The 16,244-nt window shown below is 46.4% G+C and overlaps 1 protein-coding gene across 1 annotated transcript in view; it reads right to left on the bottom strand.

The window, feature by feature from the left end:
• Positions 1–1,062: 1,062 nt before the first annotated feature.
• Positions 1,063–16,244, bottom strand: part of HNF1B (HNF1 homeobox B) — a 156,030-nt gene continuing 140,848 nt past the window's right edge. Inside the window, exon 11 of the transcript XR_003683139.2 lies at positions 1,063–2,327. The gene's annotated coding sequence lies outside the window, so the exon portion shown is untranslated. The remainder of the gene's footprint in view (positions 2,328–16,244) is intronic.

Below are 16,244 nucleotides of genomic sequence, written 5' to 3'. Positions count from 1 at the left end.
CTGTATGCGGGCCTCTCACTGTTGTGGCCTCTCCCGTTGCGGAGCACAGACTCCGGACGCGCAGGCTCGGCGGCCATGGCTCACGGGCCCAGCCGCTCTGCGGCATGTGGGATCTTCCCGGACCGGGGCACGAACCCGTGTCCCCTGCATCGGCAGGCAGACTCTCAACCACTGCGCCACCAGGGAAGCCCTCTCAGTAGGCCCTTTTGAGGCAGCTGTCCCAGAGTGGAAAGTGGAAAGAGCATGGGCTCTGGAGCGGAACAGGCTCAAATCAGAATCCTAGCTCCACTACTTAATAGCCATGTGTGATCTGGGTTAGTTTCTTCACACTGCTAAGCCTCAGTTTCTCTTGTAAAATGGGGATAAAAATAGTTCCTATTCATTAGGACTTTGTGAGAATTAAGTGAGATAAGGTATGTTGGCATTTAGAAAATGCCTGGCATATAGAAAGCATTCAGGAGTTGTTAGTCATTACTATTAGGTGCTTTACAGGTGATTGTTTTACAGGTGAGGAAACCGAAGCTCATTAAGATTTAATAACTTAGGTACATTATAACTTGGAGGAAATACGGCACAGCTTTTAAAAACTCTGGAGTCATATAGACCTCATTCACATTCCTTTTCTGACATTTATCATGTCTACAATCCTCAACAAATAATTTGATTTCTCTTAGCCTTCATTTCTCTCTTTGTAAAATGGAGATGATAATTGCTAATAATACCTACTTCACGCTTGTTATGAGGATTAAATGAGATGATGTGTGTAATTGGCAAGTGGCAGGACCTGGATTTAATGGCTCTGAATCCCAAGTGCTTACCCTTTTCTAATAAACTCACTCACCAGCTCCTTTGCTCTCTGAGCTAGAATTCTAAAGAGTTAGTGGATGTAATCAACACTTGGCAGATTTTTTCCAAGTGCAATAAAGTAGTTTGTTTTCCTCTTTTGATGACTGGTTTGTATTTTTTCACAGATATGTACTCACACACCCATAATCTTGAAGTAGCCTTTCCCCTCCCAATCAGTGGAATGTGTATATATATATATATATATTTTTTTTTTTTTTTTTCCAGTCTCATAGAGGAATAGCCAACATCTCAAAGGAACATACTACTGCCTTCGCCCACACGGACTTTTCAAAATGCTTGCCTTTGAAAGAAATCATCAGCCCAGAGAAAGCATTACAGGGACTTTCTTGCATTGAGGAGTAGGAGTAAAATTCAAGTTTGTGGAATGAAACCCAAGTGAAAGGAAAAGCAAGAGCTCACCTTCTTCTTCCCAGCAAGCCCTGCCTCCGGTTACTGCCCCTCCCCACCCCAGGAAGGGGAGAGAGCCCAGCTGTAGGGTCAAGTAGTGGTGACCAGGTTAGCAACAAGGGCAACAGAGGGAGGAGACAAAAGAACAGAAAGTGGCAGCGGCTGGCTGAATGCCTGAGCATGTTTCTTTGCTGAAAGAGAATGGCGGGACAGCGATTCAAACTGAGAGAGAGGAGGGTGGAGGGGGAAGAGGACAGCTAATGGATGGGGTGGCCCAGCAGGGGTCAGAGGTCAGGAGGGCACTCAGGGAACTAATTGGCCACTCTTCACATATTCACTTTCTGCTTCTAGCCTACAGCTGGGCCTTGAGGGAAAGCGCCGGGGTTGGAGCTGGCTTTATTTTTTTATGCCCCGAGATTTGAGGCCAACTGGTGAAAAGCAAGTGAGACAAGAACCTTCTTTCCTTTTCTAGGAATAGCTGACCAGGGACAGCCTTCTGCAAAGGAAAATGCTGAAGATTCCACTTCACTCATTCATTCACTCATGCCTTTCTTCTTCCTCCTCTTCTTTTCTTTTTCCCCTTCTCCTCCTCCTTCCTCCTCCTCCTCCTCCTCTTCCTCTTCTTCTTTTTCTTCCTCTTCTCCTCTCCTTCTTCTCTATCATCACTATCTCCGTATGTTAATTGGATGCCCCAGGAAATGCTATGCTGGGCACATTCATAAGATGGGAAAGGATTATAGACACCTTTAGCTTGGATCATAAATGACTAGAGTTAGGCCTGGGCTTTAGGGGTCATCTAGTTTCATCTTGTTTCAGACTTATGGAAATGAGGAAAGCAGTTTGCTCAAACTCACAGAGGAAGGAGTAGAGGAGCGAGGAGAGCTCAGGTCTTCTCCCTCCTGGTCCAGATATTTTTCCATGACACTCTTCTCAGAAACATATTAACTTTGAAAACTTGTGCAGACTGGTTAACAGCTCAGCCTCTGGGTCAGACAGCCTGAGCTAGAATGCTGGCTACTAGCTCTGGGACCTCAGGATTATTACTTAATCTTTCAAAGCAGCAAGTTGCTCATCTGTAGAAAAACAGGGTTGTTATGTGGATTAAGTGAGGTAAACGCATGTAAAGTGAGCATATGCTTCAATAAATGTGAACTATTACTACTGCTATTTCTTCAGAGCCCAGCATAGACTGTGTTTATGGTGATAAACACATAACACAATGAATACTGACTCTTTCCTCTCTTATAATCTCCATGGGCAACCCATTCCAAGATGAAAATTCTCATTCCCCCTTAGTTAAGAGACCTGTGAGGATCGGAGGGACATTTTGGAGTCCTGTCTGAACCTTCTTCTGAAGGGCTGGCCAAATTTGGAAGGAGCTGATTTGGGTCAATACGTGCAAAGGGCTTAGAACAGTGCAGGGCACAGTTAGCACTCAGTAAAGGGCAGCTGTTGTTGTTGTTGTTATTATTATCGGGAAGGAGGGAGCTCTTTGCCTCTGCAGAGGGTCAAGCATTAGACATACCCTCTGTCAGGGATATTGGGTGGGACATTCATGGATCAGATGGATGTTGGCCAAGATGAGGTCTGAGTTCTGTGAATTTTCTTCCTAACTTTTGTGTAGCTTAATAGAATCAGTTTGCCTAGCTCTGCCCAGAGTTCTGAAACAGACCGTCACTCTGGTACCACTGCACGTGGACTCTGGAGCAGATAAAAAGATGAAAATACGAAAGAGACCTAGATCATCTATGAACATTGGCTCTCCCACCCCAGAGTGGGGATTTACATTATGGACACCACAGGGTCACAGAGTGATATGAGCTTCTATCCAAAACCTAATTTTGAAGTTCCCTTTTGCCACCTTTCCTTTCCAATTCATTGATTGATTGATTCATTCATTCATTATTGAAGTATAATTTACAGACAATAAAATGCAGATCTTAATGCTCAGTTCAGTGAGTTTTGATAATTGTATATACTTAGGTAACCTCCACTCAAAACTAGGTAAGGAACAGCTATATCACCCCAGAAAGTTCCCTCTTGCTCCTTTCCACTCAACGCCCCCAGTCTTCCTCTTCTCCTTGCTAGGCAATTGTGACTTCTATCACCCTAGTTTCATTTTGCCTGTTGCCAGATGCCACACATTTTTGTATCTGCCTCCTTTTGTTAAACATGTTTTTGAGATTCATTCACATTGTTCATGTGTCAGTAATTCATTCCTTTTTTTTTTATTGAATACCACTCCATTGTATGAATATACCATGACTTATCCATTTTCCTGTGATGGACATTTGATTTTTTTTCCAGTTTTTAGCTGTTGTGAATAAGGCCTTTATGATTATTCTTATATATTTTCCTGAGCCCCATTACATTTATATTTTAATTATAAAATATAAACAGAAGAGTCCAGAGATTATTACAGATATTCATATATCACCACTTATATTTAATAAATGTTAACATGTTGCCATACTCAGTTTTTTTTTTTTTTGAATAAAGTTTACAGATTTGGTTGCAACCCACTCTGCATCCCTCCCCACTCCTATCCTTCACCTCTCATCCTTCAGAAGTAACCACTTTTCTGAAGTTTGTTTGAATCCATTCTGTGTTTTTATGTGTTTGATAATATGTCTGTGTGGATGGATCTGTTTTCATTAATATGCGAGATACTTGGTGGGCCCTTTCCATCTGGAAAGTCATGTTTGACTTCTAAGAAATTTTTCTTGGATTGTTTATCTGAGAATTTCCTCTCTTTTGTTTTCTCTGTTCTTTCTTTCTGGAACTCCCATTACTCAGATATTAGAGCTCCTGGATTGGTCCTCTGATTTTATTTTCTCTTCTATGTTTTTTTTTCTTTGTCTTTTTATTCAACTTTCTGGGAATTTTTTCAACTTTATTTTCCAACTCATTCATTAAGTTTTCCATTGATGTTATCGTATATATTTAAAATTTCTAATTTTTTGTTTTTTAAAATTGTCTGAATGTTCCATTTACAGTTTCCTGCTCTTGTTTTATGGATGTACTATCTACTCTTACCTCTTAAGAATAATCATTATAGTCTTTTTCATTTGTTTATATTTTGTTTGTTTATTTGCTTTTAGCTTCCTTTTCCTGAATAGAATCTGTTTTCTCCAGCTTGCTTTTTCCTGTTTGTTTTGGTCTCTATTGTTCATGTTCGAGGTCTTCCTTAGGAGTCTGGTGATTCTTGGATGCTCTCTAATATTTAAATATGGGCAACTGGGCTTCCCTGGTGGCGCAGTGGTTGCGCGTCCGCCTGCCGATGCAGGGGAACCGGGTTCGCGCCCCGGTCTGGGAGGATCCCACGTGCCGCGGAGCGGCTGGGCCCGTGAGCCGTGGCCGCTGGGCCTGCGCGTCCGAAGCCTGTGCTCCGCGACGGGAGAGGCCACGACAGAGGGAGGCCCGCATACCACACACACACACACACACACACACACACACACACACAAAATAAATAAATAAATAAATAAGGGCAACTTAAAAACTGATTGAAAGCTCTGAACTTGAGAGTTGGGCTTGCCAGTTATGGGGCTCACTGTAGATTTACCTGGCTGTGCCATTTCCTTGGGTGAACCCCTGATGTCAGAAGTGTTAAGCTTTTTCTCTTGGACTAGTCAGAATCCCTAGGGAAGCACTGCCCAATCTCCTTCCTGGAGGGTAAACGCTTCCTTCACTTCATCAGCATTTGGTATATGAACATGCACTTAATCCTCTTGTTCTCCATATAATAACCTGCCCTCAGCTTTGTCTGTTGTTTTCTTTTCCAGAGACTGTCTCTTTTATTCTCTTCAAAGTCCCGGCTGCATGAAGCAAGGGGAAAAAATCTGGGAACCTATTGGCTTTTTAAAGATTTCCATCTGATCTAGATATATTTCACTCCATCTTCACTCATCCTCATTGTTTGAAGTACTTGGTAGAAGAACATGGGTTACTTCCTAGCTTTCTCCGCTTCTGGATTGGGATTCAGCTTTCTTAGGTTTACTGAGTCAGTTATCTCTCAATTATTTGCTTTCCAGCTTCCAAAATTTCCAAAATTTGCTGTAGTCTCCTTTTCCTTTCTCTTTATCCTTGTGAGTTTATGCCTTTTGTAAAAAGAATCTTTACTGTCATCTTAGTGATGATAAAAGTCTCTCTTATTGTGATTTTAAGTTACATTTTTCAAAATATTAGTGAGGTCTAATACCTTTGCATATATTTTTTACCCATTGGGTTTCCATTTCTGTGACCTGTTCATATTCTCTGAACATTTTTCTCTTAGGTGGTTGGTCTCTTTCTTATTGATTTGTTAGAATTCCTTATATAATCTGGAACTCATCCTTTGTTAGTTGCATTCATTGTAAAGATTTTCTTCCCCTCTGTGGTTTGACTTCTAACTTTGTAGTGTTTTTTCCATTTCAATATAATTAACACATTAAACCTATTTAATGTATTAAATCTTCATTTTAATATAGTCAAATTTATCCTTTATAGTATTGCGCTTTGGGGGTCTTACCTAAGAAATCCTGCCCTACCCCAAGGGCACAAAACTATTCTCCAATATTTTCTTCTAAAAGCTTTAAAATTTTGTCTTTTTACGTCAAAGGCTTTAAGTTGCTCTTTATATATAGTGTGAGGTAGGAAGCTAATTTTATTTTATTTTTCCATTTTGATAATCAATCGCTCTGGCACCATTTACTGAATTGTCCATCCTTTTCCCAGTGACCTGTGATGCCATTTCTATAATATACCAAATTCTCATATTCATGGGTCTATTTCTGAGCTCTCTATTCCATTCCATTGGAGCTATTTATCTCTCTGTGTGTCAAAATCATACCATTTAAGTTATTATAGCTTTATTAAAAGTTTTTTACACGTGGTAAAGCAAATGCCTCCTCCTTCTTCAAGATTGTCTTAACTATTCTTGCCTCTTGTCTCTCGTATTTTAAGATTAGCTTTGTTAAGTTTCCTATACACAGATACAGCCAAGTTGGTATTTTTATTGGAATTGCATTGAATCTATAGAGTAATTTGGGATCAAAAAATAATATTGGGGGACTTAGCTAAGCCCACACATTTTTCATCTGAACTACATTACTGAAAATGTGTTATTTGTATGTTAAAAGAGAGAAAAGGGACTTCCCTGGTGGTGCAGTGGTTAAGAATCTGCCTGCCAATGCAGGGGACACAGGTTCGAGCCCTGGTCTGGGAAGATCCCATATGCCACGGAGCAACTAAGCCCGTGTGCCACAACTACTGAGCCTGTGCTCTAGAGCCCGTGAGCCACAACTACTGAAGCCCGTGCACCTAGAGGCCGTGCTCTGCAGCAAGAGAAGCCACTGCAATGAGAAGCCCACGCACCTCAACAAAGAATAGCCCCCGCTCGCCACAACTAGAGAAAGCCTGTGCACAGCAACGAAGACCCAACACAGCCAAAAAATTAAAAAAAAAAAAAAAAAAAGTCCTGAAGGCAGGAATTTATATATATATATAATATATATTATATATCTCACTAAATTTATATATATATATATATCACTAAATTTAATCATTTGTTTTCCTACTTCATAATCAACCATCTATAAACGTGCTAAAGCTTGCTCTCCATATAGTGTGAGGTCTGGACTTGGAAAATGCAAGGAGCAGTTGTCCTGAATTACTAATCATTTAGGCCAGCAGCCATGCTAGGTTTTTTTTTTCCTTCCATCTCCTATACCCTCTCCTGAGCACTTTGGAGCTCTCTAGGTCTAGGTCAGAGCCAAGTCTGTGGCGAGGTAACCAGGACAGAAATCTACTCTGTTATGGAGACAAATAAGGCATCACCTGCAGCTTGGAGTCTGCCAACAGACTACCAGGAAACACCTGGTTGGTCAGGGGTGGGTGAAGTCACTGGGGACGGCTGTCCCAGGACAGGATAAAATTCAAATTTCAGAGCATTGGTACTTTGACATTTTGATTATAGAGTTACAATTCGATTTCTTACATGAAACCAGAAATCTGATGATTTTTTTAAAAACCTTCTTAAGAAATGATGGAAGGACCATAGGAAGGGAAGGGGGAGCAGGAGTCAGAGTGCTCTGCTCAGCTTTATATCACCTGGTTTAGTGGGGTTACCATCTACCCCTCTATGTGACTATCAAAAAGAATCTCAGGGTATGTCTTTGAGACTGAAATCCAGCTACCCAAATCTCCCTTGCCCACGTTCTGCTCACAAATCCACACTTACAAACTAGTAAACCTTCTCCCACCCCAACACATATCCCTCATCTTCACCAAGTATCTGTAATTTTGCCTGGACTGTATTTACAAGGGCAGTGTTGTGTGACTGCAGCGTTGACAATGCAATAATAAAAACTGAAAACATTCAGTGGCACTTACTATATGCCACCCATTCTTCTAAGCACTTTATATATGTTAACTCATTTTGCCTTAACAACAGTTCTTTGTGGTAGAGACTGTTATTATCCTTGTTTTACAGATGAGGACACTGAGGCACAGAGATGTGCTTGCTCAAGGTCACACAGCTAAAAGTGGCAGGTGGGATCAGACTCCAGGCGGTCAAACTCGTCTGGGCTCTAAACCACCATGGATGCTGCCCCTCTAAACTGTGAAGGGAGCTGCAGTGGATATCATATGTGTGAGATCAGCAGCCCCAAGCCTGCGTTTCTGCCCCAAAGCTATTCTTTGGCAAACGATTTCCTCTTATTATAATCACTAGGAAGATTCTTAGAGTAGAATCTTCCAGTAGGTTTTAGCCCCTTTACAGACAAAGAAACATAGGTTCAGAGTGTTAAATAATGTTCACATAGGGAGTAAGTGGCAGCATTAGGATGTGAACCCCGCTCTGGGTGCCTCTATCTATCTATCTATCTATCTATCTATCTATCTATCTATCTATCTATTTATTTTATTTTGGCCGTGATGCGCAGCTTGCAGGATCTTAGTTGCCCGGTCGGGGATCGAACCCATGCCCCCTGCAATGGAAGTGCGGAGTCCTAACCACTGGACTGTCAGGGAATTCCCTCTGGATGTGTTTAGTGTCCACACATGTCCCCCAACCCTGTACCGCCTCTATCACGGGGCCGTATCTTCAGAAAGAGCCTGCACACTCTCAATACCCTCTTTTGCCTGGGATGGACAATATGTGGGGGCCATTCTTCAGGGAAAAGTCATCATCATCATAATTATTACCAAAAAGATCCTGTTAAAGGTCCAGCTGGGTGCTGGATGTTACAATCTGGGATCACTGTTCAGGCCTCAAAGTGAGGGTCCCTGAAAATGGGAGTGTTTCACCATTGACCTGGTGGAAGTAAGCTGAAGGGTAAATAAAGCCTAAGTAAGCAAATAAGTCCTAAGATAGGTTTCTCCACCTTTGGAGCTGATGGGTTGAATCAATTTCCTGCTTCTCACAGACCCACAGACATAGACGACAAACTCAGGGCTTCCCTGGTGGCGCAGTGGTTAAGAATCCGCCTGCCAATGCAGGCAGGGGACACGGGTTCGAGCCCTGGTCCGGGAAGATCCCACATGCCGTGGAGCAACTAAGCGTGTGCGCCACAACTACTGAGCCTGCGCTCTAGAGCCCGTGAGCTACAACTACTGAGCCCGCCTGCCACAACTACTGAGCCCGCATGCCACAACTACTGAAGCCCGCGTGCCTAGAGCCTGTGCTCCGCAACAAGAGAAGCCCCCACGATGAGAAGCCTGCGCACCACAACAAAGAGTAGCCCCCGCTCTCCACAACTAGAGAAAGCCTGCGCACAGCAACGAAGACCCAATGCAGCCAAAAAAAAAAAAAAAAAAAAAAGACAAACTCATGGTTACCATAAGGAAAGGGCGGGGGAGGGATAAATTAGGAGGTTGGGATTAACATACACACACTACTATATATAAGATAGATAAACAACAAGGACCTATTGTATCACACAGGGAACTATACTCAATATTTTGTAATAATCTATAAGGGAAAAGAATCTGAGAAAGAATATAGATATAAATATATATAGATGTATAACTGAATCACTTTGCTGTACACCTTTCTTTGAATCACAATTCTGTACAACATTGTAAATCAACTATACTTCAATAAAATATATTTTTGAATAAAGTTTTATAATTTTTGCTATTAAAAATTTACTGCTTCTCATACACCATTTCTGCTCTTGCTTTTAGATCAAGCATAAGAATTTGTTTTCAGGGATTCCCTGGTGGCACAGTGGTTAAAAATCTGCCTGTCAGTGCAGGGGACACGGGTTCAATCCCTGGTCTGGGAAGATCCCACATGCTGCGGAGCAACTAAGCCCGTGCGCCACAGCTACTGAAGCCCACATGCCTAGAGCCCGTGCTCCACGACAAGAGAAGCCACCGCAATGAGAAGCCCACACACCACAACGAAGAGAAGCCCCCGCTCGCCCTAACTAGAGAAAGCCCCCGTAGCAACGAAGACCCAGCACAGCCAAAAATAAATAAATAAATAAGTAAATAATTTTAAAAATCTTAAAAAAAAAAAAAGAATTTGTTTTCAGAATATGAGTCAAGGGCGTGGCTCCTAGAGAACCGTGGGTGGCGTCTGGGATCACTAAGACATGTACATTCCTGTGCACACGCTTGCGTGTGGGCACACACACACCTGGCCCAGACAAGCACACTCACCACACCACCACATTCGTGATGAGCAGGCCCTGGAAACAAGGGTGGCCTTCGCGGGAACAGCAAGTTCACGGGCTTGTGGTCTCCATTCCCCGGTGCACTGATGTGACCAGTTACGCCCTGCTGTGGTGGGGTGGAGCCTGCCTTCTCTGAACTGAGTCCCGGCTGGGGCAGTCTTCCCAGAGGTTTGCCCAGGGGCCTGGGGACACAGTTCCTATTCCCTGGTCTCGGACTGGCAGGAGTGCCCACCTCACAGCCCCTCAGCAGGGCTCCGTGTTCCAGGTCGGTGCCCAGGCCAGCCGTCCTTCAGCAGCGATGCTTTCGTAGGTCAAAAGGGAAAGCATTGTTGCTGCCCTGTGGCCGGGCAAACAAGCAGCTGGCTTTGAAGTCCCAGGGGGCATTTGCTCAGGCTGGAGTGGGGAGCCTGAAGGAGAGGGCTGCGAGCCTCCCCCGAGCCTGGCTGTGTTTGTTAACTCCACCCGGCCACCCAGGCCTGGGGTGTTTGATGTCTCTCGGGAGAAGCAGGAGGAGGGAGGCCTGCCCAGGGGTCCTCCCAGGGCCAGCTTTCAACTCCTGCTGAGCCTGCGACGGAAGGAAACACCTAGCCCCCTCCATTCAGGGTGGGTCACGGGGGTGTGGCCCAGGGCGGCTGGCGGAGTGTGCTGGTTCCCTTGGGCGCTGTTTTCAACTGCTTCCCTGGGTCTCCACACCATGCCTCACCCTTTCTCCCCCATCCCCAAAGCAGCGCAGGGGGCAGTTTGCCCTCCCCCAGGGGCAGCGCTGCTGTGTTCCTGCCTCAGAAGCTCTGCCCCCCAGCCCCTCCTGCAAGCAATAAAATGCACCGGGTGAGGAACTCTGGTGGGAGGTGGCGGGGGGGCGGGGGGAGAAGTCTCTAGAAACCTGGGTAACACAGTGCTCCCACTGGGCTGGCTCTCGGGCTTGCCTTAGGGTTCCCAAAGCACGTTGGTAACCTTTCAGGCCTGGGCCACAGGGAATGAGACAAGGAATTAACCATTATTATTAACCAGTTCAATGTCCTATGTACGATTAACCACGAACAGCTCCATTTCTGTCTCCTTCTTTCCCTCCTAAATGTCCCTCTTCTGCTACAAGGAAAGGAACACATTTCTGCTAGAGTCTCACCTCCAGCACCGCTCCGTCTGGTCCGTCCCTACCTGCCGCCCGCCCCCCCCGACATGTTGAGATTGAGAAAGAGCTTGTTTACGATAAGACCTTGAAATCTGGAGTTATAAATCCTTCCAGGACGGCCACCCTATCTCCGTGCTAATGCTTGTGGTGCCGTCCAAAGGAGGCTCACCTGATTGTGACCCATCCCCTCTCATTCCCCGGAGCCCCCTGCTCCTCCTCTGCAAACATGGGACAATGGGCAAATGGGAGTTACCTGTCTCAACAGGTGTTAGCCTGGCCTCACTTTCCTACAGGGTGATGGAGAGGTCACCTCTAGCCCAGCCCTCTCTGGGCATTCTTGTGATTGTAAAAGCCCACCTTCGGATGTGACCTTCCTTTTGGTCCCCCACGACTTTAGCTGCAGGAGGCCGAGCCCACCTCAATGGATTTAGAAGTCCTCACTTCAGGGACTTCCCTTGGGAATCCGCCTGCCAGTGCAGGGGACACGGGTTCGAGCCCCGGTCCGGGAAGATCCCACATGCCGCGGAGCAACTAAGCCTGTGCGCCGCAACTACTGAGCCTGCGCTCTAGAGCCCGCGAGCCACAACTACTGAAGCCCGTGCGCCACAACTACTGAAGCCCACACACCTAGAGCCCGTGCTCCGCAACAAGAGAAGCCACCGCAATGAGAAGCCCGCGCACCGCAACGAAGAGTAGCCCCCGCTCGCCGCAACTAGAGAAAGCCCGCACGCAGCGACGAAGACCCAACGCAGCTAATAAATAAATAAATTTATATATTAAAAAAGAGGTCCTCAGTTTAGCTGCTGAGGCCACTGGCTAGAGCGCAGGCAGCACCCCCATTGTCTGGGGATGCGGTGTGTGTGGGGGCGGAGGCTGCGGCCACTCAGTTTGCTCGCTGCTCTGTCGTGCACTGGTCATAGCCCCTATCAGCCTTCCCTACTAAGCCATGAGCCGCTTGAGGGAAGAGATTTTTTCTTATTCATCGTTGAATCCCTATATGCCCAGCAGACTGCACAGAATATAAATATTTGGTAAATGACTTAGCCTAATGCTGTTATACTCATTACCAGCAAATATTTATTGAGGGCGTCTTCTGTGCAGCGACTCCACTAAGCAGTAGTGGGTACAAAGATGAATGAGACACCATTCCCACTCACAGGGGTTTACGCTAGAGTCAGAGACCCAGAGAAGCTTCACTTGCCAGGAGGTCAAAGGAAGGAGCTGGGGCTGGAGACTCCAGGGAATCTGGCAACCAAAGTTTCCCAAAAAGTTAACTTACTGTGGATACCCCCAGAGCCAGAAACCCATTCACCGTGGATCTCTGTATATTCCAGAGTGGAGCTAACCACTTACCAATTATCTGCACGTCTAGCTTTTCCCTATGTGATTTCCGTGACTTTGTCTCAAAAATGTGAATAAAAAAGTAGTGTCTCTACTTGGGAAGGATTTCTCAACCATTTAGTCCTGGGAACCACGGAAGTGAAACGTGTCCCCATGGGGACTCCAACCGGAGCCACACTTGTTAGCTGTGCCCGTGCTGTTTGGTTTGGGCTCCCCAGGGATTTGAGGCCAGAGCTGCCACCGCCCTCAGGAGGAAGGAAGGAAGGAGATGGAGGCACCTGTCTGGAGTTCGGGCCATCCCAACACAGCTCAGCACATCTGTGCTGGCCACCAGGAATAGAGAAAATGATAGCAGGGCTGTAACTCCTCCTCTTATATCTCCGAGAACTTTGGAGAAGAAGGACAGCAAGTTGATCTCTTGGGGTCCCAGGGGGGCCAGATAATGTGAGGGGCCATTGCTGTACCAATGCCACTGTCTCATCAAAGGGACCTTCGCTGCATGGACTGGGGGGTCTAGCAGCGTGCGTGGACAGTAGAGGCACTGTCAGTGGGTGGCATTTTCTGCTTGACTCTTTTAAGCCAGTGCTTCTGAAACTGTTCTACTCAAGTACCATGTGGCAGAGAAGAGTGAATTTCACATTCCTCAAGCAGCCTGGGGTTTTAGATCACTGCAAACAGGACATTTCTTTGAAGACCCATATTTGATCTTAAAAATGCATGTAAAATTTGTATTTTCTACAACGACCTATCAATTTGCTTTGATATCAAAATGCAGGTAAAATTACTCATCTCTGGGCTTCCCTGGTGGCGCAGTGGTTGAGAGTCTACCTGCCGATGCAGGGGACACGGGTTCGTGCCCCGGTCCGGGAAGATCCCACATGCCGCGGAGAGGCTGGGCCCGTGAGCTATGGCCGCTGAGCCTGCGTGTCCGGAGACTGTGCTCCGCAACGGGAGAGGCCACAACAGTGAGAGGCCCGCGTACCCCCCACCCAAAAAAATTACTTATCTCTGAATAAAATGGATGCTCCAGGAAGACGAACTATCTTTCCTGTGGCTTCTTGGACCCCCTGACTCATTGCCCTGTACCCCACTTTGAGAAGAAGCATGCCTTTTAGGACATCAGGCCCATACACACGTTCCAACCCAAAGTGGGCCTATAACACACTTGCATGGCCCATGACCTTGATCCCCAAACACTCCTCTAGGTCTGTCCTATGCTGCCCTGTCCACGCGTTCCTCCAGTCTGACCCTGTGGGATCATGCCTTCACCTCTGGGTTTATCCTGGTGCCTCTAGCAGAATTTGGAGATCAGGTGGCCAGTAACCCTATTCTTCAAATGTCTAGGGGCAATGGTTCTAAATCTTTTTGCAGCCTCTTTCACAGAGAATGAGCAGGGCAGTAAGTATGAGATCCTGAGGTGGGTTGAAAATAGCTACTAAAATGGATACTTAATGAATCAATTATCTAAAGAGTCCTCGGCTAGGGATTGTCCTTGCAATGGCCTTGGTAGGCTTTGCTTTTCCTGACACAACTGCTCCACCTGTACAAGGAAACTAGGAATCAAGGCTGCCTGCTTACGTGATGACACAGAAGTTAGGTGATCTGAAGTCCATAGTAGGTTTGTTATGGATTCACTCTATCAATGGATTTCAACTTTTAAAAGAAGTGCCACCAATTCACTTATTCACTCATGCATTTGCTTATTCATTCAACGAATCTTTATAGAGAATCTACTATGCACCAGGCACTACAACGAGGTACTGGAGGTACAGTGGTGAACAAGAGTAACATGGTCTGGGCCACCTTAGAACTTGCTAGGGGGAGACGAAATTAAAGAAATGGTCTCCAGGAAGCAAACAGAACGAGCTCAGATGGGGCAAGCCCAGGGCCTTCCGCCATTGACCCCTCCTGCCTTGGATGTCATGCCCAATAGCACAAGGACACGGTGAGTAGGTCCGGAACTAAGTTGGGGTCATGGCGAATTACCTGCAACTCCTCATAGGAAGGTTAAAAACACATAGAATGAAATTCCCCTCCGAGTCCCCTGACCTGCCCAACTGCCCCAGAGACAATGCACCAAAACCTAAGTGTGCAAACATGCCCGAGAGTGAGGAAATTCATGGTTTCATATAATCCTCACATTCGAGCAGCAACGTGAAGTGGCACCAGGCTCTCCCCCATGTCACAGATGCAGAACCCGAGGCCTTGGAGAGGGGAAGCAGCCTGTGGAAGGTCCCCTGGCCGGGCCAGGACTGCGATGGGGTTTACGGGGGGGCGGTGGGGGCCGGGGGCGTAGGGCCCAGGCGTGGCTCTTGATTCTACTGAACAGTGCTGGGCTGGAGCCTCTAGTAACTTGCCAGACAGACCCCCATGGTTCTGGAGACTCTGGCCACAAACCTTTATCTTTCCTCCCCATGACCTGTGCAGATCTGATGGCTCTTGTTCTGAACGATCTGGACTCTAGAACTCAGCTAAGAGCTGGCGGGACAATGGAAACGTGGGCTTTGGAATGTATCTAAACAACCCACAGCCCTGTCCCCTCCTCCCCAAAGACTGACCAATGACCCCTAAACCCCTGGATTGTTCCTAAGAAAACTAGCGTGGCTTTGGCAACTGCCTGGATTGTCACCACTTCCACCCTTCAGTGCTGGAGTATCTTCATCTTAGCCTGTACTGCCATGTAAAAGAAAACGCAACCGAATCTGGAGTAAGTTAGGTTGTAGAGCTAATCATGTGTAGAGTCACCTTCTTATGACATTAAGACCTCCAGGAGAGCCACTGAAAAGTCTTGTGAGGTCTGCTAATTCCCCTGCGAGTGAGGAATGTGTTTATTCTTCCAAGGGGCAAAGATCCCCCACTCAAAGTGACGCTGCCACATTGTGTAACCAGGAACACGGGTTGTTGCTGATGTAAACATCGGCCGGGGGCAGACCTGCCGGGAGCCTGGGCTCCTTTTCCCAGAGGTGTTTCTTATGAATGGTTGTGTCCAGTGAAGCAATTTCCTGCCTTGTAAATTTCTGCCCAGCAAACCACATCTCCTATCTATCTGCTGCCTGGCTCTGGGTCATAAAACAATTCCCCAGAGACCAATCAGAGCCCGATCAGGAGTCCTTGAGTAACAGGAAAATTACCCTCCACCTGCAGAGGTAATGACACTCTGCAAGCTAGTGGCTTTGCAGTTTCTGAACGTAAACATCACATGCCTTACGCCATGCCTTACCTCTGCTCATCTGAAATGGGGGGCCCACATATTTGATTCTCAGGCCCTGGTTCACTCCTCAGAGGCACTGGCTGGCTAGTGACCCATTACCTTGACCTGAGGACCCTGAAGCCTGGAGAACATATTTCACTGTGTCAGATCACGATTTGCAGAGCCAGGGCAAGAGAAGTTCAGGCAGGGGGTCTCAGGCAAGCAGAAGACAGAAGATTTGGGCTGAAACTACATTGGAACTGATTTGGACATTCACTTTGCATTTTGTGGGTCCTCAGCCTGGAATGTCTTCTCCCCACCCCCTCCCCCATCTGCCTGGTGAACTGACATTCACTCTTCTTATTTTATTTTATTTTACTTATTTATTTTTTGGCTGCGTGGGTCTTCGTTGCTGCATGCGGGCTTTCTCTAGTTGTGTTGAGCGGGGGCTACTCTTCATTGCGGTGCGCAGGCTTCTCACTGCGGTGGCTTCTCTTGTTGTGGAGCATGGGCTCTAGGCACGCGGGCTTCAGTAGTTGTGGCACGCGGGCTCAGCAGTTGTGGCTCGCGGGCTCTAGAGCGCAGGCTCAGTAGTTGTGGCACACGGGCTTAGTTGCTCCGCGGCATGTGGGATCTTCCTGGACCAGGGCTCGAACCCGTGTCCCCT

Source organism: Physeter macrocephalus, chromosome 14, assembly GCF_002837175.3.
Source record: "Physeter macrocephalus isolate SW-GA chromosome 14, ASM283717v5, whole genome shotgun sequence".
Taxonomy (NCBI): Eukaryota; Metazoa; Chordata; class Mammalia; order Artiodactyla; family Physeteridae; genus Physeter; species Physeter macrocephalus.
Note: the sequence above shows the minus strand (reverse complement) of the source record. Positions and strands in the feature narration are given on the sequence as shown.